This window comes from Odontesthes bonariensis, chromosome 11 (assembly GCF_027942865.1).
Source record: "Odontesthes bonariensis isolate fOdoBon6 chromosome 11, fOdoBon6.hap1, whole genome shotgun sequence".
In the NCBI taxonomy this organism is placed as follows: domain Eukaryota; kingdom Metazoa; phylum Chordata; class Actinopteri; order Atheriniformes; family Atherinopsidae; genus Odontesthes; species Odontesthes bonariensis.
This window is the reverse complement of record NC_134516.1, coordinates 19,613,746-19,640,480: the sequence shown is the minus strand read 5'-3', so window position 1 is coordinate 19,640,480 and position 26,735 is coordinate 19,613,746.

Sequence of the window (26,735 nt, the reverse complement as noted above, 5' to 3'; positions counted from 1 at the left end):
TAAGGAGGGTCAGACAAAAGTGGTTCTGTCACAGATAAACGTAAAAAAAATAAATGGCATTACGTCAGCTTTAGCAGGAAAAGACGATGTAGAGGTGAGCGGATAATGCAAAGTGTTTCAATCTTCTTTAACGTCGCAAATTTGGATAATGGGGAACAAGCTGGAAAAGTCAATGATCTGACCTTGTGTCGGAGGAGCTGTGAGTGGGAGTCTCGAATGTGTCGTTCATCCTGGAGATCACAAATGAGGAAAATGGGTTCACATACGACCGTTTAGAAACTGTAAATATTCGTGTGTATTTCAAGTGTTCACTTTAAAACCCGTCTGCCCTTCAAAACGTCGGTGCACGCTACTGGTCAGCACAGAAGCAGATAATCACAAACGTGGCTCAAGCAAGAGAGTGTATGGTGCTGACGCAATCTTTGATTTCACAGCAGAACGAGAACTCTCTCGTAGTCCAGGATGGAGATGTATCGCAGCTTTATCATCGGTGGAAAAAGCCGCCTCAGGGTCATCCTCTCCGGTCTTTTTGTGAGAGGGAGGAATGTCTCACAGAGCATCGCTTTGCTGGAAACCCAGAATGAAAGGAAGCCGTGTAAAGCATCTTCAGTGTGACGCATGTCGTGACTGTAGGCATGTCCTCATAGAAGTTGAAGGATTAACGGCTGATTTAAACTGTCGCATAAATAAAATAACAACTGCCACTGAAAAAGACTTGCTCTGTTTAAAACCCTCTCTTTTCAAGGATGCCCCTCCCAAAAAGACCCAGTTTGATCTGGTTGGACGGCTAATTGATAAATGAAACAGGTGGAGGGAGAGGAAGCCACTCATTCTGCGCCACCGAATGCAAATACATCTCAAAGCGATATCATCAAGTAAAAGAAGGAAAACCTTGGAGAAAGCAAGCCGTTTCAGACAGGTAATGAGGGAGAACAATTATCTTTCGATGTGAGCTTCATCCTGTTTAACTTGCAGGTTTTTTTATGGGCACAAAAGGCTATTACAACACACTGAAGTGAAGGAAAAAAACCAAACAGCCTCTTTAAAAGGTGCTAGTGTTGTGTTTGCAGCCAATGTGAGGATGACCAGAAAGCTGAGCTGAATCATTTCCAAAACTTTAAAGTTTTGAGAGCATTTACCTCTGAGCTACCACCACATTGAGGCCATAGACCCAGCCTTCAAGCACTGTCAAGTCTGCAGAATCCTTGGATTTAGCCACCAGATCTTTTATTGTATTGTATTGAGCTTGTATTCTTCATTAATAAGATTATTTTATCCAATATTAGTATTACTAAGGGCCTGAGCATTTATTCTGTTTTTGAGCAATTGTTTCTAATAAAAATGTATTAAATTCCCCTATTTAAATCTTTAAATGCCGTTTTCTCAAAATCAGTTTTTTGTATTTTTTTTGTATCAATATCTCAGCCTATGGAGCACCTACTAACACCAAACGTTCCAGTTATACACTTAGCAGTATTCTGAAGATATTTACAGAAGGATTTGTTGATAAATCATTCCTGGCCTGATTTATGTGACATTATAAAAAAAAATATGGCGAAAATCAATGTTTTTTAGGCTATGGACAGTATATTTAGATTTCCTAGGAAATGAAAGCAGATATCCTGAAATCCCTCTGTAATTCTTTTCATTTTGCGTGTAAACAAAATGGAAAAAAGAATTTTTGCACCTGGCTTCATCATATGTTCAGATCTATCGTCTGGAAATATATGCAAATTTGCACATATTTAATTAAATAATGCCTAATTTGCACAATTAAACATACAAATTTCTAAAACTTGTAATACATTATTTTTTCATACTTGTATAAGTAATCAACTGAGGAAGTTTCATGGTGATATCTATTATTTTTAAATATTACCCTATTCACCTGTAGTGTCTCGCCTTAAATGCATTAAATCTCTGAGGAAGAGAGACAGATGGGGGGGGGGTCATCGGTCACATGTCCAGGGACCAGCAAGCAAGCTCTGCTGCTCGAGCTCTGATGTCAAGGCTTGATAACATTGTTTTTATTAGGTATAACAACAAAATACGGAGGATTTCTAACTATTCTGGGGCCATTTTAGACTTAAAGTTAGTAGAAGAAGCCGCTTTAAGTAAATAACAAATAACAATACTGGCAGCTGCTCATTCAGAATTCTAAAAGGGTGGATCTATGCTACATAGTCAGATCTCCTCGCCACGGCATTGCTTATTACATTTTGATGCCACGAGGAGCTGCAAACCAGATATGTGCTCTGAGATTCAGGTGGAAAAGACAGAAATGAGAGGATGGCTCAAAAACAAATACATAATGTACTGAATATTTTACAGTGAGAGGGCTTGGGCAAAGTAATGTGAACTGCATGATGTGCAAACTGCCCTATGCTCCCCGCAATCCCAACTTAAACCCATCGATATATAAAATTATTTAGTGATGGGTTCTCACAGAGCTACAGCAGCCTGCTGCTGTAATGAGTTCGATTCCCACTGAGAGGTAAAATTAGCTCACTTCAGGCTCCGGGTGGGACGGATTAAAACAATTCTTTACAAAGCTTCATTTAGTTTTTAACTCGTTATTATCGCGTTAACCTGTTAGTTATTTAACGCCGATAAATATTTTAGGAAACAGACAGTGGAGCGAGGCTTCTACATAAAAACTACAGAAAGATGCTGATGTTAAAAGTGTGTTTGCACAACAAATGTTATGGCACTTTCATTCATATGGCAGCACATTTAAAATAAAGCTAAATGCTAAAAGCTATACACTACTTTTGAATTCATTTTGGGATTCTGCGTACAAATGCGATTTATCGTGATTAATCAGGGAAATCATGTGATTAATTAGATTAAAAATTTTAATCATTGCCCAGGCCTAGTCTACATCAATTAATCGATCGCTTTGGTTATTTCAGATATCAAACTTTAAACCTAATGGAAATGTCTCCCCCCCAATGGAAGGGCAGCGCCAGCTGTGGCGAGCAGCATCAGGAAGCAGCTCAGGTATCCAGAGAAGCTACGAGGCTGATAGTAAAGCCAGCCAGACCTCGACTGCATTCATCTGCCTCAGGCACAGTGGAGACAGTGTTGTACACTGGTTTCCCAAGTTCAGAGTGCAGAGTGCTCTGCAATAATTTAAACTCACGCTGCACTTATTCAATATTTCCTTACCATGGCATTTAGTCAGTACAGCTCTCCTGGAACTCTTTAAGATATGAAAAAAGCTGCACGTGACGACCACCGGAATGATAGCAGCTGCATGTAAAACGTGAATTCTGAGGCTTATTCGGGAAATGTCTCAATCAACTGATGTAAACACATCAGAGAGAGGGAGAGGAAAGCTGGGCAGCAAGAACAGTTTCCATCAGAGCTTTCTGTTTTCTGTGCAAGTAGATGCATGAAAAGCGAACGCTGCTTGTGGCTGTAAACAACATCTATTCTAATGTGAGCCAATACCAATCTTAAAACAAACAAAAAAAATTGATTTTCCTTGAGGTATTAAAATCTTGAACAAATAGAGCCTGGCGTTTGTCAGTCATTTGATGATTTCTTCCTTTGCTTCAGTCCAAAACAAGATTTAAAATTCCAGAAGCCTAAAAAAACCACCACCAAATCCGTTGGTTTAGACTAAAACAAAAAACATTCAGTGAAGTCACACTGCAGGCAAGCTGACCTCAGTCAGCATAAGATAATCTTTATCTGCTTTTTATGGTCCTAATAACAAAAGTAATGATGGTGAGATGTAAAACTCAGCTTTGAGCAAAGTCTGGAGGGCGTTCAGGGGCAAGAACCGCCTGATAAAAAGTGCCAAACTAAAGTGAAAAGCTCAAACAATGACAATGAACAGAGCTTTTCATGGTCAGGACGGAGCTGAGATGGGTCGCTATCAAAGTGACTTTCACATTAAATCATTTTCAGCCTGTTTTCCAATGCATTTAAACACAGAATGACAAAAAATAAATAAAAAAATCTTTAAAAATCAATAAAAGAAAATAGATTGTGTAAAACTAGGGCTTTCAATCGATTAAAAATATTTAATCGCGAATAATTCATAGATTGTCCACAGTTAACTCGCAATTAATCACAAAATACATATTTTAATATGCTCTAAATGCACCTTAAATAGATATTTTTTAATACTCTCACAAATATGCATTCTTTATGCAAAAGCATTTTATATTTTTATCCAGAACCCCAAACTAATTGTTCTGATAAATATTATCCCGAACATTCTTCATCCAATAGTCAACAACAGAAAGGCTCATTGATCTGAATGCAACATTCACACTTTAAGAAAATAATTTCACACTTTAAGAACTGTGTTTAACCTGCCGCAGGTGGACTTGTCCAGGTGTCTCTGTTGCAAACTAAACGAGGTGAGAGGGATTCGGGACCTCTGCGTCCGCCGCGTGCTCTGCTCGCACCTGATATTTTGAAGATGCACTTGCCATTCAAAAGACTAATTTCTGTGCATCCAGGAAAAAGTCAGACCTCACAATTGCTTGGCGCTATTTTCTCTCTTTGTATCACTGCGCGCTTCCACCTGCCGATAGCCGCACCTGTTAAGCTGGGCATACACTGTGCGATTTTTTCAATCGCGGTATTCAGCTGCTGCTCATACTGTACGAGTGAATCGCAAGGGTTAAAACGTCACAGCTCACGATTCCTGTTCTCACACTGTACGACCCGATGGTCTGATGCGATCTGGCTGCTCACACTACACGACACGTCGGACTCGGTCGCTGCCATGCTGTTCTGTTGTCTTCTTCTTCTTCTGTTGACAATTTTCTCTTCCGTACCTATGTGCGCGCATGCGTAGTGTGACAGGATGAGGTAAATCGGCTCGTCCAGCTGCTTCAACTGTACGAGAGCCTCACGAGGGGCGACCAGGATTTCAAACAAGTTTGATTTTCATCCGATCGATCGGGAGGTGGTCGGGAGGGCTTAATCGTTTGTCGTTACCCCATGTATACTACACGATGCGAGACGCACGATTGAGCCAAAACTCGGCCCGATCTCCAAAATAGTCGCGCGAGTGAAAATCTTGTCGACATCGGGCCAAAAATCGCACAGTGTATGCCCAGCTTTAGGTGTTTACTGCTCAGAAGCAGGGGACTGCTCGGTCTGCACGGTCTACACAGCAGGCAGTGATACGAAGGGAGAGAAAATAGTGCCAAGCGATTGTGAGGTCTGACTTTTTCCTGGAGAACGATTTTGTGATGCAAATGTATTACTCTTTTGAACGCATATTGTTTTGAGAAGCAAAACGCTTTATTTTTTAAACCCCAGCCAACTAGCCGGACTACCTTCATCAACACCAAAACGAGGCTGGAACTCGGCTCACAGGACGCAGCAGGGGGTAAGTCAATGTTCATAAATAATATTGCTAATATGGGATGTCATACAGCTTCATGTCAAAAGAGGCGAACTATCCCTTTAACGCGTTCATTTTGACAGCCCTATTTAAAACACATAAAATATTTAAGTTATTTAAAAAAATCCTCAAAGTTTCACATATTTTTTAACTACAGTACCGACCATTACATTATTTGTGCAACATTCTAGTTAAAAAAATGTCATAAAATGGACCATCTCCATTAAAAAAAACTCCTACTAACCTGCAGTAAACATATCGATGCACATGTTCCACGTGGTTTTAGTCTCCAGCTGAATAGCAACAAATTTACAAAAGTCTTCCTAGTTTTCCTAGATAACGGAAGAGGAAAGATTTCCCTGTTTACCTATAAACAAACATGATGGTGTATTTGATTTAAAAAAATGGGAAAGTTCAAGGTCGCTGCTCGTTCTTTGTCTTCTTTATATTTGCAAAAAGCTTAACACAGAGAGAGAAAAGGGGGAAACCTTAAGATGTATATAAAAAAAACAGTTAAGTCACACTGCAGTCAAGCTGACCTCAGTCATTAACAGAGAATCTTTATCTGCTTTTTGTAGTCGTAATGATAGTAATATGTAAAACTCAGCCTTGAGCAAAGGCTTTTAAAACCGCCAAACTAAAGTGAATAGCTCAAAAAAATTGCTTTTCATTGTCAGGATGAGCATTGTAAAGGTTCATAATCGCAAATAAATCACTTGCATCTGTATGATCGTGTTTCTGCGGCCTCGAAAATATACGTGGCCACAAATCCACGGACACAAACGGAAATTGTGCCACGTGTGTGGCCCTTGTGACTGGATTTGTTTTAGTCATCCTCCTACATTCCTGATAAAGTAGCCACCTGCAGGAAGGTAGAGTCGGAGCATCCAACTCCATGTCCGAGTCATTTATCATGTCACATGTCCACCAAACCCTAAAAAGTCTAAATGAATGTGGGTGGAGTTGGAAGGCCACAGCCAGACATACACTTAGCAGCAATATCTGCTCAGCTTTTCTGTTTTGTTTCAGATCTGAGTACTACTCAGAGGTGGGTAGTAACGAGTTACATTTACTCCGTTGCATTTACTTAAGTAAAGTAAGTAAGTTTTTGAAAAAATTATACTTCTAGGAGTAGTTTTAAATCACTATACTTTTTACTTTTACTTGAGTAGATTTGTGCAGAACAAACTGTCCTCTTACTCCGCTACATTAGGCTACAATGAGCTCGTTACTTTTCTTACCTCTTTGGTATTCTACGCCTCATTATTTTTATCCCCCCGCATACGCCTCATTTTAATGTTTTATTCTGACAGAGAGAGAGACTTCCGCCAAAGGCTCTACCACCTGACTGTGTTTCACCAATCAGACGCAGCCGTGCAGTCTTGTCACGTGACCATACTCAATCTCAGCAGCCGGACAGGTTAGCTTTAGCATTAGCAGTCGTAGCAAACAAACCAAGAAACAGAGGAAAAATGTCAGAATCAACGGTGGGAAATGAAGACACAGACGAGGCCTTATACTGAAAGCATGTTTACCTTACAAAGAGTGAGAAACAGCAGCTGCATTATGTGTCTTCTGTGTCAACCAAAACAAACGCACATTTCAGCAGAAACTCAGCATCTAACTTGATCAAACATGTAGCGGTAAGTTTCCTAAATTTATTTTTTTCCCTGTGGATAGGCGAATGTTTGTTTTTTAGGTTACATATGGGTTACATATGTTTTAAACATTTCCTAAGTCTTTCATTTTTTATTGAAGTACTTGAATTTACCTGGATTATTTTAATTTAAGCTATTTTGTAATTAATTAAATTTTATTTTATCAATTGGATGAACTCTAATTTGCCTAAAGATGATTATTTAGTATTTTTGTCTGTCTGATTGTTGTGTTAACAAATAAATCAGACATTACTCAACAGTTACTCAGTACTTGAGTAGTTTTTTCACCGAGCACTTTTTTACTCTTACTCGAGTAATTATTTGGATGACTACTTTTTACTTTTACTTGAGTACAATTTTTGGCTGCTCTACCCACCTCTGATAATCAGCTTTAAAATATAAAAAGGTGAAGCAAACTGAGAATTATTAGCTTTAGTTCGATGTCACGCGTGACTTTGCTACTGTTCTGTCTTTTTTTTTCCCTCACGTCTCCGTTAAAGCGAGTCGATCTTATTTCTCAGACAACACTGATACCGGGTCGTTGCCCCATTAATAAAACTTCTGCAGCTTCTGAAAAAGGGAAACTTAACTGAGGGATAATGCAGAATAATGCAAATAAATGCAGCTGATGAGATGGCGGAGAAAGGAAGGACAAAGAGGGGACAAAAGTGGAAGAGGAGAGGGGGAATGAAGCATAGGGAATGAGGAAAGATAGCTCTAGCAAAACTGAACGCAAGACAAGGGAACAGACATATAAGGGGACAAATAAATGAGAAGAGAATTAATGCAGCATAAAAAGCCAATTTCCTAAACCTCTGAAAGCGCCTCCTGGGTGGAAACAATTACAGCAGACGTGGAGGCAGTTATGATTAAACAAGCGAGGCCCTGACAGAGGAGATAAACTTCAGAAAGAAGGGGCTGACAGAAAGTCTCGTTTGCCTCAGAATATGATAATTAATTGGCTGCTGTTGATCAGCGCCGACAGTGAGAGGCATCAGCGTGTTAAACGACAGTTCAGCATGCTGATGCACCCAAATCAGACCAGAAAAAAAAGCCGTCTCCAGGCTGCGGTCGGCAGAAGTCGAGGCTGAACTTTTACGTGTCTTTGCTCCTTATCGCGGAGCCCACCGATCAGCTAGTTTATCAAAGAAACAAAGAAAGCTGGTGATTTGTATTTCATTCGAGAGCGGTGACAGCGCGGAATATCATGAAGACTAATTTTAGGAATAGGATGAGCCTCTAAATCAAATGAGTTACGAATGGTTTCAGATGCTGAGCAATTTGCAGAATGGCTCCATCACCCTCATGATTAGGAGGCTGGGGGACGGATATGACCGCTTCTGAAATCATTCGTCAGAAAATACAGCTAAAGGAGAGACGGAGAAAAAAAAAGGGCCAACAAAGTGAAAGCAGGGAGAAAACTAAAGCTTCCTCTTAAAGCTCGAGAGTTTCATTAAATATAGACTCGCTCATATCTTTGCATTTTCCCTCCAAGCAGCCAGACTTCCTTGTAATCTTTCAAAGTGGTCGAGTTTAATCGTTCTCCAGGCGTTCTGAAGGACTTTCAAAGTTTTTCTTTGGACATTTTCTGCTTTTTTTCCACTCATTTTCAGGCCAATCCTTCTACCTGACCTTTTTCAGAGGAATGCGCTTCTTTGTTTGAGCCACTTAACACTGACCTATTAAAGGGATACAAGGTAATTTAGCGGCAGTATAGCGATCTCTACTGGTCAACCTGAAATTCTACACGGTCAATCTGACATTCTTACCCCCCCCCCCCCCCCCCCAAAGCGCAATGAATGTATGAGACCTCTGACCTATTCGTGCAACCTGGCAGATAAACGACAGCGACCATGTCTTCTGAGGTACATTGTCCGTTTTTCCTATGATAATGTGGTTGTTTTGCATGTTTGTATTATACACATCCACTAACTAAACATCGTGGCGAATGCTGCCGTTGTGTTATTTAGTCAGTGCAGTTAGGTCATCTGATTCACAAGTGTAGACTGCCCACGTAAGATACTATAATCAGAGATTTTCTGAAGAGAGAACTCAAGATAATATGCTATAATACTGTTGCTGGAGGAAGTGGCCGGGGACAGCTCGTCTGGGTTTCTCTGCTCAGGCTGCTGTCCCCGCGACCCGATCCCCGGACAAGCGGCAGATAATGGATGTATGGATGTATGGATGGACTGTTGCTGATCTTGAATGGGATTCTTCCCTCATCATGGTGTATTCGTGGAGTGATTCCTTTGTATTAGCAGACACTTACAAAAGTTACATCTTAGACAGATGGGTGCAGGCACTACCAACATACACGCCGCAATAAACGCAGACTAGCTCTACACTATTACGATTACAATCATAATCCGAACAAATTAATCAATTTTCATGTGTAGATAACAATTCTTGTTCGGATCAAAACGCTATTCTTATTCTAATCAGGTCAGTCCGTGTTTTTCTGAAGCTAGGCTACGTCTCGAACTCAAGAGGAATTAGAGCACCGTCATCACCTGTCTCTTTACGATCTAAAACGCAGATCACTATGGTAGATGAACAAGATCACGCTTGGAGAAATTTCACAAATGGGAAGTGCCAACATCGAACGTTTCATATTCAGTCTGTGAAAGGCAGAATATGAAACGCTTGGTGTTGGCTCTTCAACGCAAGCGAACACATAGCCTACAACTACAGCTAGCATACAGTACCTAGCTAAGTGCCGTAAACACAAACGACTCTTCTCGCGCATCGCGACACTTCAGAAGCGGGTCGCTCCTGCCGAAGTTACATTTGGGATTCTCAGCATACAGACTGCTGTTGGGAGCGAGACAGGCTTCATTCGCTTACCTTTGACTTGTTTAACCTTTGGTAAACTCCTGAAGGCTATAATTTTAGGTGAAAATGCTACCTAGTGCCCCTTTAACGATTAAAGCATTTAAAAAAAGCTTGAGGGATGAAGCACAGTTGTGCCTACAGAGAACATATTAGTAGGGCTGGGCAACGGTTAAATGCTTTAATCTAATTAATCACGATTAATCGCATTTGTACGCAAAATCCAAAAATGAATTCAAAAGTAGTGTATAGCTTTTAGCATTTAGTTTTATTTTAAATGTGCTGCCATATGAATGAAAGTGCCATAACATTTGTTGTGCAAACACACTTTTAACATCAGCATCTTTCTGTAGTTTTTATGTAGAAGCCTCGCTCCACTGTCTGTTTCCTTGAATGACTTGCTGCTATCAGTTGTGTGTTTTGCCTTTAAGTGATATTTTAGACTGGAACTACTACGCTGAGAAGACAATTCAACTTGGCAGTGTTTACAGATGACTTTGGTTCTGTCGACTCCGCCGTCTGGAAGAACTTTAAAATGAAAATGGCCGAGTAAAAGTTCTGTACCCTTCTCCAGGTTTGGTGGATCCGCCGATTACTTTCTTTTCCGGTTCCGCAGCAGACAGCAACAGACTTTTACAAAATAAAAGCCTTTGAGCAACAGACTTTTACAATAATAAAATAAATAATAAAACCTGCACTAATGCGCAATAAAATATTTGTCTGCGTTAAATAATTAGTGTTAATGCGATAATAACAAGTTAACTCGCCCAGCCCTAATCTATATAGATTTAGATTTAGAGGAAGTAATTTTTTGTCTTACTTTAAAAAAATAAAAAAATAAAAAATCAAGCTCAAAAAATCTGGAATAAACCTCCCTCTAAAATATGGGTACTAATGTTCGAAGTTTCCCCAGAAACGAATCTTCGAACTTCGAAGAAAAAGTGTTGTTGCTGTAACTGTGTGAATGTGATGCATTCAACAGACTTTTACAATAATAAAACTTGCGTTAATGCGCGATAAAATCGGCGTTAAATAACTAACAAGTTAACGCGATAATTACGAGTTAACGCAATAATATCGAGTTAACGCAATAATATCGAGTTAACGCGATAATTACGAGTTAACGCGCCCAGCCCTACACATTAGCAAATGTTTGGTGCTCATTCCAAATGTTGACTTTCAAGCTTGTTAGAATTGAACAAAGCCCGTTAAATACTGCATTTCCTCTCATGTTTTCACATTTATTTCCCCTGTTTTCCTGACAATATATGAATAACAGAGGTGGTAAAAGACTTCTACACAGCGCTGCATGTTTTGATGGATTGCTTACAAATCAGTGTGTCACTCAAGTCGCTGCACTCCGTCAGAAACAAAAGCAGATAAAAAACTGCTTTAAAAACAACTGCAAAGGATTCAATATCCTGGCACTTCTTTTCCATAACAGCTATGTGCCACTTCGGTTCGGCAATGACACTAAGTACTCTTTTCCCCACAGGGTTCACACATCCTCTGCAGCATTAACGTCTGTTAGAAGTATAGTGCAGTTTATTTATGTAGCACCTTTCACAGACAAATGTCCCAAAGTGCTTTACAGAAAGTGACCCTGTAAAAATACACAGAATAAACAATACAATACAGACATAGAAGCCCAAGTCTAACTAAAAGCTTCGATGGAAACCAGACTGCTCCACAATCTAAGTGCCGCTGCTTGGAAATCGGTCCCATGCGTCCGAAATTGAGTGCTGGGGACTGATAAAAGATTCTGATTGGACGACCTCAGGCTGCGACAGGAAGTGCGCGACTGAATCAAATCAGTAATATAAGGAGGGAGCTGTCCATGGGACAATACAGTATATATTTGATTTTATCCTCATATAAATGCTGTTTTTGGCCCCTGAAAAAAAACAGTGGGGTTGTTTTTGGCCTGCCACTTGATTAGTTCAGATTTTTTTTAAAAGGACTTGCAACAAGTTTATATATAAATTAGGGCTGGGCAACGATTAAAATTTTTAATCTAATTAATCACACGATTTCCCTGATTAATCACGATTAATCGCATTTGTACTCAAAATCCAGAAATGGATTCAAAAGTAGTGTATAGCTTTTAGCATTTAACTTTATTTTAAATGTGCTGCCATATGAATGAAAGTGCCATAACATTTGTTGTGCAAACACACTTTTAACATCAGCATCTTTCTGTAGTTTTTATGTAGAAGCCTCGTAGGGCTGTCGCGGTGAGGGAATTCCCACCGCGGTGACTCATAGCCGCTCAACAGCGCGGTATGCGGTGATATCGCATTTTTGTTCATTAGGCTACTTTCCACGACACGCAATGTTAGATGAAAATCTAAGTCTTTTTTTCCCAGCGATTCTGACATTTCACTTTGCTTTGCCTGTCATTTACTCGCTCACAGACCAACATAGCAGAGATCAAGCAGCGCATACCCCAGTTCTGCAACATTGCCAGTGCCACATGGCAAATATCAACATTGTTGCAGACCTGCGCACGTTTCGTTTAGTAATGACGGAGAAAAACGAAGCAGATCAGTGCAGCAGTTGAGCTCACGTGTCCGGGATACAGTTTTTTTAAACAGACTGCCGCCGACCAACCAACCCAAGCTGAACTTTAACTGTTTCCGCGAACAGACAATTCACAAACTACTCTGAGAATACGTTTCACCTACACAGTTTTGTTGAAATGATCAGGTATTTCCCAACAGCAAATGTGCACACCGAGCTGTGGTTCTGTGGAAGCTAGTTTATTGTTGATATTAGACGGTCGCATTTACAACGTTAAACATGGATGATAAGGGAAGATTCAAAGCCATAAAGTGTCCGGACTAGGCAGAGGAGTAAAGCCGAGATAAAGGTAGGCCACTGCATTTTATTTTAACTTCTATTGCTACGACACTGAGTAGGCATATTCTTGTAATATCAGCTGCTGAGGGAGAATGAGACCACAAAGAGTAGCATGCAGACGTGTGTGCGTGTTCGGTGCCTATATGCAAAGATGACGACAGAAACGCGGCACCTCGCTGTGTTAATGTGTTTCTCCTGCCTTGCGGGGAATATACAATGTATCATTATTACTGTGCTGGCTTAAAAAAGTATCAGTTCTGTCAGTCGCTTTGTATCTACTGTGCAGTCTTAAAAACTCTTTTAGTTTCTCGAGTTGTTCTGCGCGTGCAAGCGGGCGTGCGGTGGGCGGTGGTGGCGGTGGCCTGGACACGCACCGCGGAGGTCCTCTCAGCACCGCGGTGATTGCATTTTGCGGTTATCGGGACAGCCCTAAAGCCTCGCTCCACTGTCTGTTTCCTTGAATGACTTGCTGGTATCAGTTGTGTGTTTTGCCTTTAAAGGTAGGGTAGGAGATCCTGGATTTTGAGTCCAGCGAAGCTGCATTCTGAAAATACACAGATCAAAAGTCCCAACCCTTTTCTTCACTTTCCCCCCGAAGCCACGCCTCTAGAGTACATGAACGCGCAATGCTTGTTCACGAGCACGAAGGTTCACGAGCACGAAGGTTCACGAGCGCTGTTCTGACAGCAAGCATCGATCGTTGCCGTATTTAGTATATGCTAACTATACGTTTAATAATGCTAGGTGCTAGCCAAGCTGGCTCTAGTTTAGCTTCCTGCCAAGCTTCTGGACGCGTAATTCGTTCACGGAGCAGGGTACGCGCACAGGGGGGAGGGAGGGGGAGGGAGGAGCAGATTGCAGTTTGATAGACGGCATCAGAATCCAGTCATCGTTAACGGACCATTCAGTATGATTGGATACTGTTTTTCCTAGATTGTACGTTCTAGAGGCCACTAAAACTTTTCATATTTGTGTCAAAACGTTTAATTAATTGGTTGCAATGGGGGTGTGAAGAGTATTTCAAGCAATATGTAAAAAAATGCTCCAGAAAAAGAACCCCTACCCCACCTTTAAGTGATATTTTAGACTGGAACTACTACGGTGAGAAGACAATTCAACTTGGCTGTGAATGCAGGAGTTTTTTAACTTATTTTGAAATACGTGCTTTTATGTTGAAACAAGTAAAACAGGAAGTAGCGCCGGTTAGCTCTGTGAGCTTCACACAGAGACCGAGGAGCACCTGTAACGGTGATGTTACCTGCTGGTTTATCTTTATTTTATCACTCCATGCTTCGTGGTGTTTGCTGTAACTGTGTGAATGTGATGCAGAGGAGAAGTGGAAGTTAAAGAATCCTAGTTTTGACTATGAAGATTGCCTCTGGGGAATGACTCTACCGTTGGTTGAGAAGCAGCTGAAGTGGCCAGTATTACTTTGATTATTTATGCTATTTCTTTAATGATTACAACAACTAATGTTGTGTTTTTCTTTGTTTACTTGAACATTTAGTTCTACGGTGTTGATGTGGCGTTAATAAACATCTGTGAAAAGAACCGAAGTCTCGCATCCAATCAATGAGCGGCATATTGGCAGAGTTTACAGATGACTTTGGTTCTGTCGACTCGGCCATTTTCATTTTAAAGTTCTTCCAGACGGCGGAGTAAAAGTTCCGTACCCTTCTCCAGGTTTGGTGGATCCACCGATTACTTTCTTTTCCGGTTCCACAGCAGACAGCAACAGACTTTTACAAAATAAAAGCCTGTGAGCAACAGACTTTTACAAAATAAAATAAATAATAAAACATGCGTTAAAGACATGGTAGGTAATCCTGTTCAGAAACACATTTTGTAATACTGGGTGAAATGGTCCGTCTATCCTGAGAGAAATCTATACAAGATGTATTTAGAAAAAGGGACGAAAATAATCAGACCTCTGTGGCAGCTGCAGGACTGAGAAAAAGCTGACCAATCCGAGATCAGCGTCCCGCTGATCTCGGATTGGTCGCCTACAAAAAACCAATCAGATGCCTCTGCTTTCTGCCTACGCCCCCCTTTGCCGGCTCCCTGCTCCGTGTGCGCATGCGGTTCTACCGGCTTTGGATGACGCACTGACGGAATGGGGAGGGGGGGGTGGAGCTTAGAGGAGGGGACACTTTCGAATCTTGCTAGCTCTCTTGCTAGCTCTCTAGGATTACCTACCATAGCTTTAATGCGCGATAAAATTTTTATCGGCGCTAAATAATTAACGAGTTAACACGCCCAGCCCTACTCAAAAGCTTAAACACTTTAGAGCAGGGGAGATGCAAGTCCTTTGGTTTGCGCGAGCTTAAGAGTTATGGCCTCACATCTGACTCTAGAATACTTTGGTATCCAGAGGAGTTCATGGTGGACTCAATGACTGCAAGGTGTGCAGGTCCCGTGGCTGCAGAACCAGCCCAGATCATCAGCCCTCCACCACCGTGCTTGACAGCTGGGCAGAGGAGGCTGAGATCACATTTAAAGCAGCGAGAGAGAAAACCTAGAAAACTGCTTTTTTGATTTTCACCGTAACCAATTTAAAAAAGAGGCAACATTTCAACATTCGATCTGCACTTCAACGCCACCCAAATCATTTTACAGCGCGCCAGCCTCAGCCTCAGCCTCAGCGTGACTCCACGGCTTAAATAAAGCCTTAGATGGACCGTCTCATTCAAATTCATTGTAATTAAGAGCATGCAGCTCGAGCTAATCACGTTATTTACAGTGACTAATGTCGCCTAAGTGGATTCATCAGGTAAGAAACATCGCTGTGTGTCAGACACCAGCGAGCATTAATAAAAGATAAATAAATAACCAACAAATACATCAACAGCAACACTGTATGCAGCTCGAGGGCAGAGCGTGACACCAGTTGCTATGATACGCATCCATTCTACAAAACCCGCTTTGAGGAAGGAAGGGTCTTTCCTTTCAGCTCTAAACATTCACCCTCCTCGTTCACAGATATACGAAATGACAAGCGTGAGGGTGGCGAGGAGCCGAACAGATGCTGACATTTCACTCGCGCGGGATGGCGGTTTGGGAGGAAAACGAGGGGCATCGATGGGGCGGAGGTGGCAGGTAGCAGCCGTCTCTGCGCAGGGATCACGCCTTGGGCTGCGATCTCATTACCGCTCGAATCAAAAAGATTCACGCGACTGTGTGGAAGGAGAACACCGCCGGCGGTGAAATCCCTGCTTTGTAGAACAGAGTTTCTTTTTTCCGCCGCGTCATTTGCTCACCAACACCTCCGTGGCCTCATCTGAAGATGAGCAGCGAGGCTTCACGGCTGCTGCAAACTGGGTCAAAAGCTGACACTAGAGTAGAGGGGAAGGAGTGTGTTACACTCCGGTTTGAAGATGTGAATAATCAGACGTAATCAGAGCCGCCCTCTTTCTAATAACACGGGTTCAGAAACACGGCGAGATAAAAAAAGATAGAGTTTGGAAAACATCTCAAGTGCATTAAAACCCCTTCTTTTTTTCTTTTTTTTTAAACAATCGTCATGGAGACAACCATCCATTTTCAGATGAATCTGAAGCATGACTAAATGTATAAATTAGGGCTGGGCAACGATTAAAATGTTTAATCTAATTAGTCACATGATTTCCCTGATTAATCACGATTAATCGCATTTGTACGCAAAATCCAAAAATGAATTCAAAAGTAGTGTGTAGCTTTTAGCAGAGATGGGGACTCGAGTCGCTGTTTTGATGACTTGTGACTTGACTTGACAAAAAATAAAAGACTTGAGACTCGACTCGGACTTGGAAGTTCAAGACTCGGCACTTGACTTGAGACACGATGACTTGAATGACTTGTGAGTGTTAAGCATCTAGCATTACTTCGACCTTTGTTCGTCATTTGAAGATCCATTCTGACCAGTGAGTGTTTGTCAAATTAGCTAATATTATCCTGTTAGCCTAGTCGGTAGTTAGCTAACGTTAGCTTGATATGATACGGGGTGGACAGGTTGGACACATTGGCCAATGATGTTTACTGACAGTTACTTATATATTGTCTTTTCACTTTATTAAGATCAGATTCTGCAGGTAAAATTGCAATAATAAGGTGACTTTGACTTGCCCAAGAAAACATTATCTGACACTTGCACATGTGTGACTTGGTCCCATCTCTGGCTTTTAGCATTTAGTTTTATTTTAAATGTGCTGCCATATGAATGAAAGTGCCATAACATTTGTTGTGCAAACACACTTTTAACATCAGCATCTTTCTGTAGTTTTTATGTAGAAGCCTCGCTCCACTGTCTGTTTCCTTGAATGACTTGCTGCTATCAGTTGTGTGTTTTGCCTTTAAGTGATATTTTAGACTGGAACTACTACGCTGAGAAGACAATTCTTTTGAAATGCTTTTATGCTTTTTTGTGCTTTTATGTTGAAACAAGTAAAACAGGAAGTAGCGCCGGTTAGCTCCGTGAGCTTCACACAGAGACCGAGGAGCACCTGTAACGGTGATGTCCAACTTTAAAATGAAAATGGCCGAGTAAAAGTTCTCTACCCTTCTCCATGTTTGGTGGATCCGCAGCAGAAAGCAACAGACTTTTACAATAATAAAACCTGCGTTAATGCGCGATAAAATATTTATCTGCGTTAAATAATTAACAAGTTAACGCGATAATAACGAGTTAACTCGCCCAGCCCTAGTATAAATGTCGGCTCTCAAAGAGGGAGGTTTTAAATTAATGTAAAACTTAAATAATATCCACTTTAAGGCAGCTAAATTAGCCGTTTTAGGCATATAAGTTGGTTAAAAATGTTGGAAACCGCTGCTTTACAGTCGGACATCTCGCTGGAATAAACGATAAAGGCCTACATGAAAATGTGTGTGTGTATTTCAAACTTTAACGACACAAACAGGATGTGGAATTATGACCTCAGCGTCTAAAGTCCACCCCTCAGGCTTCATTCAAACCCATCAACCTGCAGCGTGACATGAGGACAGCCTAACAAATGATGGGAAACGTGGTCCTGCTGTGGCTGATAATCAGGATCGGTCCATCAACCTGCAGCTTTCTGTCTTTAAGCTGCCTTTTCGCTTCCACCTCGGCACATTTCAAACACAGGATCCCCTTCTCGCTTCTGTTCAAAGGCAGAATCCGTGTTTACGCGCTACATTTAGTCCCCGAATGCTTCGCGTTCACAACACAGAATTATCCTTTCACTGCATTTTGTTTGAAAATGAAAACAGAGGTCAAACCTACAAGTAAACCTGGGGCATGTTGTCCTAATAAATGTAAAAAAGACACCCACACATGTTAATGAAGGTTCTGAGCCGAACCGCTGCCTGACAAATCTCTGCTTTAAAAATGTGCGAGTGAAGAGCCGTGAGTGGGAGTCTTGTGTTTTTCTGTTTTCTGTTGTCTGCCTGGCCTCTTGATGTTCAGCTATCAACAAAAAGAAATAGAAATATACAATTTTACAGGTGAACGGAGAGGAAATCAGATTCTTCGCCCCTTTTCACGCAGAACTTGCAGTTAGGTCATGCATGAACTATGGCTCCAGATACATCCAACGACTCCCGGGACTACTCCGCCGTGACCTTTTGGCTCCCATTAGCCACTTGCTTTTGTGCCACATGGCTGGCAGGTGTTCATCAGTGGGCGCTGAGCCATCGTGTCATTTCTTACCAGCTGCCACATCTCTCTGTTCTCACATTTTCTTTGGAATAAAAGTCACTCCGTCCTGTTTATGAAATTTTAACTGCAAATGGATTTCAGGTCACTTCGTGTGCCTCCACTTTGCCAGCAGAAATGACTGTAAATTCGCAAAGTAACAAGGAGCGCGGGGGGAAGTCGCCTCCCTGTGATATTTGGGCTTCAGAATGACCTTTACTGGGTTCTGATACGTCACACTAATTGTCAAGATTTTTGCTTGAAAAAACAGGAAGTGCTGCAGAGAAGAGTGTACACGAGCAGGCGTGTTATGTATTCCAAATGTTTAACAAGGAAAATAAGAAAATATCTAATATACTGCAGGGCAGTGGTTCCCAAACGGTGTGCCGCGGAACACTGGTGTGACGTGGGATTTTGTGACAACCATACGTTATTATTGCAATATACAACTACACAATATACAACTACACAAAAATAATATTTTTTTTAATTTACTATATCAGTACTTTGTATGCACTCATTTCATAAAACAATTATTTTTTTTTAAAAATCCTCAGAGAACCACATATTTCGCTGTTAAAGCAGTTGCGCAGGTGGGAATTATGAGACTGTGACACATCAAAGGCTGAAGGACAACATTAAAACAGAGAAAGGGGGAAAATGGAGCGCTTTCTTGGGCGGAGCAAACCACCAACCACCAGTGCAGAGACTACCGACAACCCACCACCGAAAGAAAAGAGAAAAAAAAAAAAAACTGTCAGCAGACAGTATCATGAAAGTTACCGTCTTATGGCTTCAGTTGGACCGGGGGTGTCAACAATCCTCAGCCCGAGTGCGTCCTGTCGGGAGAAGTTAGCTAATGCTAACTTAACTCCTAGTTAACTAATGGCAACTTAACTCCTAGTTAGCTAATGCTAACTTAACTCCTAGTTAACTAATGGCAACTTAACTCCTAGTTAGCTAATGCTAACTTAACTCCTAGTTAACTAATGGCAACTTAACTCCTAGTTAGCTAATGCTAACTTAACTCCTAGTTAACTAATGGCAACTTAACTCCTAGTTAGCTAATGCTAACTTAACTCCTAGTTAACTAATGGCAACTTAACTCCTAGTTAGCTAATGCTAACTTAACTCCTAGTTAGCTAATGCTTCTGCATCGGACTACCTGAGCATCTCCCACCACGCGATTGAGCAGCTTCTTCCTTTCCCCGCTACCTGCCTGTGTGAGTTGGTGTTCTCTACTCTGGTTAAACACGAAGAACAACAGGAGGTCACGGCTCTCTGTTGAACAGGACTTGCGAGTGGCCCTCTGCTCAGTGCCACCAGGATTAAAGAAAACTGCGCCCCCCGACAGGCACATGTATCTCACTAATTTGTAAGTAGGCAAAATATTTACAATAACACATGTTTCACTGATTGCTGAAATGTTGCAATGATAAGTTGTAGTTTAGTTTTACAATGCAGCTTCCTTGCATTGACAGTTCTCTGTTCTGAGTTTCTGCTGAGTTTCCTTTGCCTCATCTTTAATTTTGTGACCTGTCTGGTTTAAATGACTGTTGCTGCTTTGATGAAGCCTAATTTAATAAAGTTTCAAATTAATTTTTTGAAATATTTAATTAAAAAATATTCCATGAGTAATATAGTTGTCTTTGTCACATTTTATTTGGCATTAGTAAATAATAATGCACATTTACAGATATTTTACATGATATGAGTGATAACACGTGTTATAAGGACTATTTTGCACAATAGGTGTGCCTTGAGATTTTTACTTGTCCTTTGGTGTGCCTTGGGCACAAAAAGTTTGGGAACCACTGCTGTAGTGTACTTCCTGTACTACTTATTTTGGGGTTACTACTTCTAAGGAGTGTCCTTTACTCAGCAGTGACACCTGCTGTTCACGATAAGAACTGCAGTCAGTCCAGTTTGCCGACATAGACTCGCGCTGCTGCGTCGGCATGGCGGTTCGCCTGCACATTGACCAGTGAAGCGAGTATTATCGGGGTTTAAGTTGCTTCTGATCCCAGCAGTTTGCACGATGAGTACCTTTCATGGCACCTGTGTGAGAATGGCTGAATGAGAACTTTGTTAACTGTGAATGTCATCGTTTGCCATACGAGCCCTGAGGCACAACCTGCTTCTGCTATAAATGGGACCATATCGTAGGATTTGTCAAATGAACATCCAGTGTTGTTGAAGGGGATTTGAAAAAGTCTGTTGCTCACAGGCTTTTATTATTTTAAAAGTCTGTTGCTCACAGGCTTTTATTATTTTAAGTCTGCTGCTCACAGGCTTTTATTTTGTAAAAGTCTGTTGCTCACAGGCTTTTATTATTGTAAAAGTCTGTTTCTGTCTGCTGTGGAACCGGAAAAGAAAGTAATCGGCGGATCCACCAAACCTGGAGAAGGGTACGGAACTTTTATTCGGCCATTTTCATTTTAAAGTTCTTCCAGACGGCGGAGTCGACAGAACCAAAGTCATCTGTAAACACTGCCAAGTTGAATTGTGTTCTCAGCGTAGTAGTTCCAGTCTAAAATATCACTTAAAGGCAAAACACACAACTGATAGCAGCAAGTCATTCAAGGAAACAGACAGTGGAGCGAGGCTTCTACATAAAAACTACAGAAAGATGCTGATGTTAAAAGTGTGTTTGCACAACAAATGTTATGGCACTTTCATTCATATGGCAGCACATTTAAAATAAAACCAAATGCTAAAAGCTATACACTACTTTTGAATTCATTTTTGGATTTTGCGTACAAATGCGATTAATCAGGGAAATCATGTGATTAATTAGATTAAAATTTTAATCGTTGCCCAGCCCTTTTCATAACACTTTTACAAATATAGCTATTTTCCTCTTTTATTATTATTTCAACTACAATCAGCTTATCTTGACAAAAGCCTCAAGTTTTGCGCGATACAAGATGTCAGACTTTTTTTATATAAACATCCCATCGTTAAAAGGGTTAAAGTCGGCATAAAAACTGTCACAATAACAACTGACTGGATCCAGCTGGGCTGTTTATCCAGCAGGACAGACTATTGCAATATTAATCCATAACCAGAGGGAATTGTCTAGGTCTCGACTGGCGCTGGACTCTGCAGCCGAGCCCGGCCATTAAACAGGCCGCTGCTCACAAGTCTGCTCACGTTGAGCCCAGCAGCAGATTGCCCTGCCTGCTCGAACGCAGCACAGCTATTCGCTCGTAGCACATTGGGTATGGCTTAGGCATCATTGGCTTCCTGAAAAACATTAAGGCCCCTTTCTGCAGCTCAGATGGGCAGCTATAGACCCTTTTGTGCCGCAAAGAAAGAGAACGGGGGGGAAGCTTTTGAAAGGACGGGAAGAGACTTACATCGATGGTGGAATAAAAACAAACGGTGTTCTGATTCTCACTGATGCATACAGAAACTTCTGCTTCTTTTTTAGGGACAGTGGGATTCACAATCGTGAATCGCAATCTTTTATTCACACACAGGGGCAGAAAATCACATCTTCAACTTGATACGACCCAGAACTAATAGATTTTGGGAAGAATAAGTGCTATCTGGGGAGCATTAGGATAAACTCAACCCGCACTGAAAAATATCTAAATCTTACCAAGTATATTTTTCTCATTGAGTATCTCATTCGACTTGATATCAGACACTACTGCCTAACAAGTACCATTTCAGCCAGATATAGGGACTTGTTTTAATACAATACATCTTGAATATCTTGTTAAGTGAAAAAGTCTTGAAAACAAATTGTTTTGAGTCATACTTCACATGAAACAAGCTTTTTTTTTTACATTTGAAGAGCTTTTTAAGCTAATTTCAAGATCACTTTTATCTCAAAAGTCCTAAATATCACATCTTATTTCAAGAAATCTTGACAAACTGATTTTCACAAGTTCCATTGGCAGATCTTTTTGCTTATTTCAAGCAAAAACATCTTGTATTTGTTGTTTTGTCACTTATTATTAGTGCGTGCACGTGCATCTTGTTCCAAATGCAAACTAAAATCCTTATATTCACCGCTGCAAAGCTTTGGCAGCAGCTCTCTCTCTCTTTTTCTAAACTCAGTTGTTTTGAACATACTCGACAGTACAAATGCAGTCTTGTGATTTCAAATATTGAGTCGTGACCACTTTAAGAGAAGCAGCTCATTGTGCCCCAAGGACTGCCCGACACACTCCTCGTTTAAAATCAATCCCGCACATGTGTGGGTTGTAAATCTGCATGCGACACCACAAAAGGTTTGCTTTCTTTTTTTTATCTCCAAGGCCGACTTGGAAGAGTCGTCAGATTTGTTTGGCAGAGTTTGAGCAACGTACCTTCCTTGCTGTTACCCCCAATCTGCCAAAACTTTAGAGATGCTGGCACGGAGATGCACCTCATTCATCACCAACGTGGTTGAAACACAGTTAACCTGATTTAACAAATAAAGGGTGATAAACGTCCCTATTTTTCTTTTGCCATTAGCACATTCATTTCATGTCGAGCCCAGCACGAGGCAGTTTTCCAATTTTCCAAACGCAGATAATCAAAATGCTAATTATCTCAGGTACCAAGGCCATTTCTCAGCCTAAAACAATGCACTTTGAAACATCTTCATTCCTATTTATTGTAAAAGCAATTTCCCCATTTCTGTCTAATCATGCACATCTGAAGGCTTCTTTTTATTCCAACTTCGTTATTAGCTCGCCGGACAGAACGCAGAAAGTATTCCTCAAAAATAAGTATTTAATTCTGAGTCACAGCAGATAAAGACATTATGGATAATTGCAGGAGTAAATTGGCAGCATAAGGCAGGTTGGGGATCTGGAAAAGGAACTTTTGCTTACATTGCTGGATGCTGACTCTCTCTCTCCCTCTCACACACATGCAGTCAGAGTGCTGGGCTCCATCGCTTAATTGAATTCGGCCCTCGTTTCACCCCATTTAGAATATGAGCAGTGTTAATGAAACTAAGTGAGACTGTGGCTGCCACTATTATAAAGAGCCTGTGATGGGCTTTAGCTAAATTTGATATTTTTTTACCATTATGTTCATTCATGTTTTTGCTTTATGCCGTGTGTTCGAGCCACTAACAAAGACGATTTTCCAGCTTCCCTGCAAAGAGGCTTTTAGCTGGGTGTAATTACGTTGCACTAAAAACAGCATGACTAGCGGCTAGGTGCCATGTCTGCATGTTAATATATTCACAATGACAACGTCTCAGGGTAATGGAATACATGCATTTTGCAAGTTGAACCAATTTGCCTCTGCCTTGATTGATAACTCGTTTTACATACCAAATGCATTCCCCCCCAAATGTGATTTAGGATGATTAGCTAACTCCATCCCATTTATAATAGCTACTGTTACTTAGCGTAAAAGTTCTTATTGCTAAATTTCACCAGCTGGCTTGGCTGCACTCCCCTGTGCGATGTCACTGCTTAGTTATGTTTTTTTCATGACTAAAACAACTCCATGTTATGCTGTTGAACTGAAAATAGACTTTTTTTTCCCTAAAAATGAAGCTGTCACCATATTTTCCTACACATTGTAATATTTTCTGACGTATTTTCCATTAATATTGATGCTGTGATACTCTTCACTTTGTATCTCTGATGTTGAGATTAAAGGAAAAATGTGTGTGAGCAATGTTTATTGATGCCGCAAAGGTTTTTCCAAGATTTACTGATTAAAGGATCTTTTTCTTTTAATTTTCCTTTAATGCGTTGAGCTTTTTCACACGCAGCATCTTTACTGCAGCAGACAGCTGTTGACTCCCTTTTCAGTTTGGAGAATCAACAAGAACTCGTGGAAAATTTTTAAAAGGAGCTAAGCTAACGGCTACTCAAGCAGGCTACAGACATCTAAAACAAGTCAAACTTTTAAAAAAAGTTCAAAAGCTGCCAATAAAACATATATGGGCACACTTCCATGACAAGGAAATATCAAATAAAACTATTTTTGTTATTCCATAAAAAGCTGGAGTTTTAAAATCCATTTTAACGTTTTTGGTATGGAGGACTAAAACTGGCATAATTTTAAATAAATACAAAAACAAAAACAAATTATGATTTTATTTATATATTTTTCCCCACCCAAGCCCATTTATTTCCATGTTTTCATTTTACATTTCTGCTTTGTTTAACAATGAGGGGGCGGTCTTTCAGAGTGTGTCATGGGAGGCCAATTTCACAACACAACCACAGAGACTGGAAATATGGAAGGCTAACAGCATTAGCAGCTAGTTTAACTTGCATCCAGAATAACGGCCTAAATGCAGTCAATGACGCAGCCCAACATTTTTGTTCAAAAATTTCAAGCAGACCAATCAGTGACTATAAGAACATAAGCTCTCTTGGTCTTTTGAATGAACAAACCATCTGTATCATTTCTGCACAGCTCAATAATCAACCAATAGGTGAAAAGCTAAACCCATGACACAATCAGAAAGACCACCCCTTCATTTACATAAAAAGTTTAAAAGATTTCTACAATTTAAGGTGAAATCAAAAGAGTTGAAATAATATTTTGGAGGGGAAAAAAATTATATGATGTAAATCAAAGTAACACAGGAATAAAACAGGTGAAACAAAATAAATCAAATCAATACCATTAAAAAATGCAAATGTAATTGAAAACTGAAAGTAAATACATGACAAGCTGAAATTAATGCAGTTTAAAATGAAAGCAGAAAACTTTCACATTGTCTAATTATTTTTGCGTTAATTTTTTTTTCTAAATTAATTTTAGTAGTATTTATAATCATAAACTGTTTTAGCTATTTATGTGCTTTTGTATTTATTTCGGTTTTGGCAGTTTCAGTCCTCCATATCTCATGGAGCAACACACCAAGATAATGAAGTTGTATTTGCATAAGAATCTCATTAAAGTTGGAAATTAAATTTAAATCTATTTCACAGTCCATACATTAATTATTGATTAATTTTAGTCGCATTTATTTCCATATTACCTTATTCATCTAGTCATTTATCTACATTTGCATCTATTTTGGCTTAGTTGGAACTTTTAGTACCCATTTACTTGACTAAGTTAATACGGCCAAGGTTAACATGACCCAAAGAGCCCCGACAGCGACATTTAAGGAAAGTGCAGCAAGTAAAAAAAAAACTGAAATTCTCTTTGTGGCTGAAAGCTCCAGACAAGCATTGAAAGTTAAGGTGGGAGAATGCGTCTGGCACACACTCACCTGTTCACAACATGAGAAAGAAGCATGACAAAAGCATTTAACCCCCCACAACAGCTCCGGTTTGAACAGGATTTTAAGTTTGAAAAGGTGAATAAAGATGACTCACCGACACTTCACGTCTCTACAGGCTACTTCCCCAAAATAAAATTCTTCTTAAACGTTTCCTGGGAACAATGGCTAATGACAGTTTATATTTTATAATTTAGCTCCTTAAGTTTTTCTTCATCAACAGCGATTTGAACGACACAGAGCTCTTGCAGTTTGAGGGAAACATGGTTCATATTGCATTTGTCAGAACTAGCGCTGGGCGAGTTAACTCGTTATTATCGCGTTAACGAATTGATTATTTAACGCCAAGAAATATTTTATCGCGCATCAACGCATTTTTTATTTTTTGAACATTTAAAAAAAATAATAATAATTTCGGGGCTTTTGTGCCTTTAATGGATTATTATTTACCTTTATTTAACCAGGCAAGCAATTAAGAACAAAAATTCTTATTTTCAATAGCAGCCTGAACGAGCAGAGGCTCAATAAAGGGAAGGGGGAGGAGGAGCTAACAGTTAAAAGAATAGGTTTTTTTATATATATATATATATATATATATATATGTGGATAGGAAAGTTCAGAGAGACAGGAAGCAGGGGGCAGAGAGAGGGGGAACGACATGCAGCTCAGGGCTGTCCGATGCGGGACTCGTATCGGGGACAGAATCAGAATCAGCTTTATTGGCCAGGTTTAAATAAACAAACAAGGAATTTGACTCCGGTTAAACTTCACTCTCAAAGTACAACACTCAACAATAACATAAAAGAATAAAATTAGAAATAGAAATAAGCTGCAGCGAGGACTATAGCCTCTTGTTCATGGGGCGCCTGCTCAGCCCACTACACAACAGACCACCCTTGTTTTATCATTTATTCTATTATTGTAAAAGTCTGTTGCTCACAGGCTTTTATTATTGTAAAAGTCTGTTGCTCACAGGCTTTTATTTTGTAAAAGTCTGTTGCTGTCTGCTGTGGAACAGGAAAAGAAAGTAATCGGCGGATCCACCAAACATGGAGAAGGGTACGGAACTTTTACTCGGCCATTTTCATTTTAAAGTTCTTCCAGACGGCGGAGTCGACAGAACCAGAGTCATCTGTAAACACTGCCAAGTTGAATTGTCTTCTCAGCGTA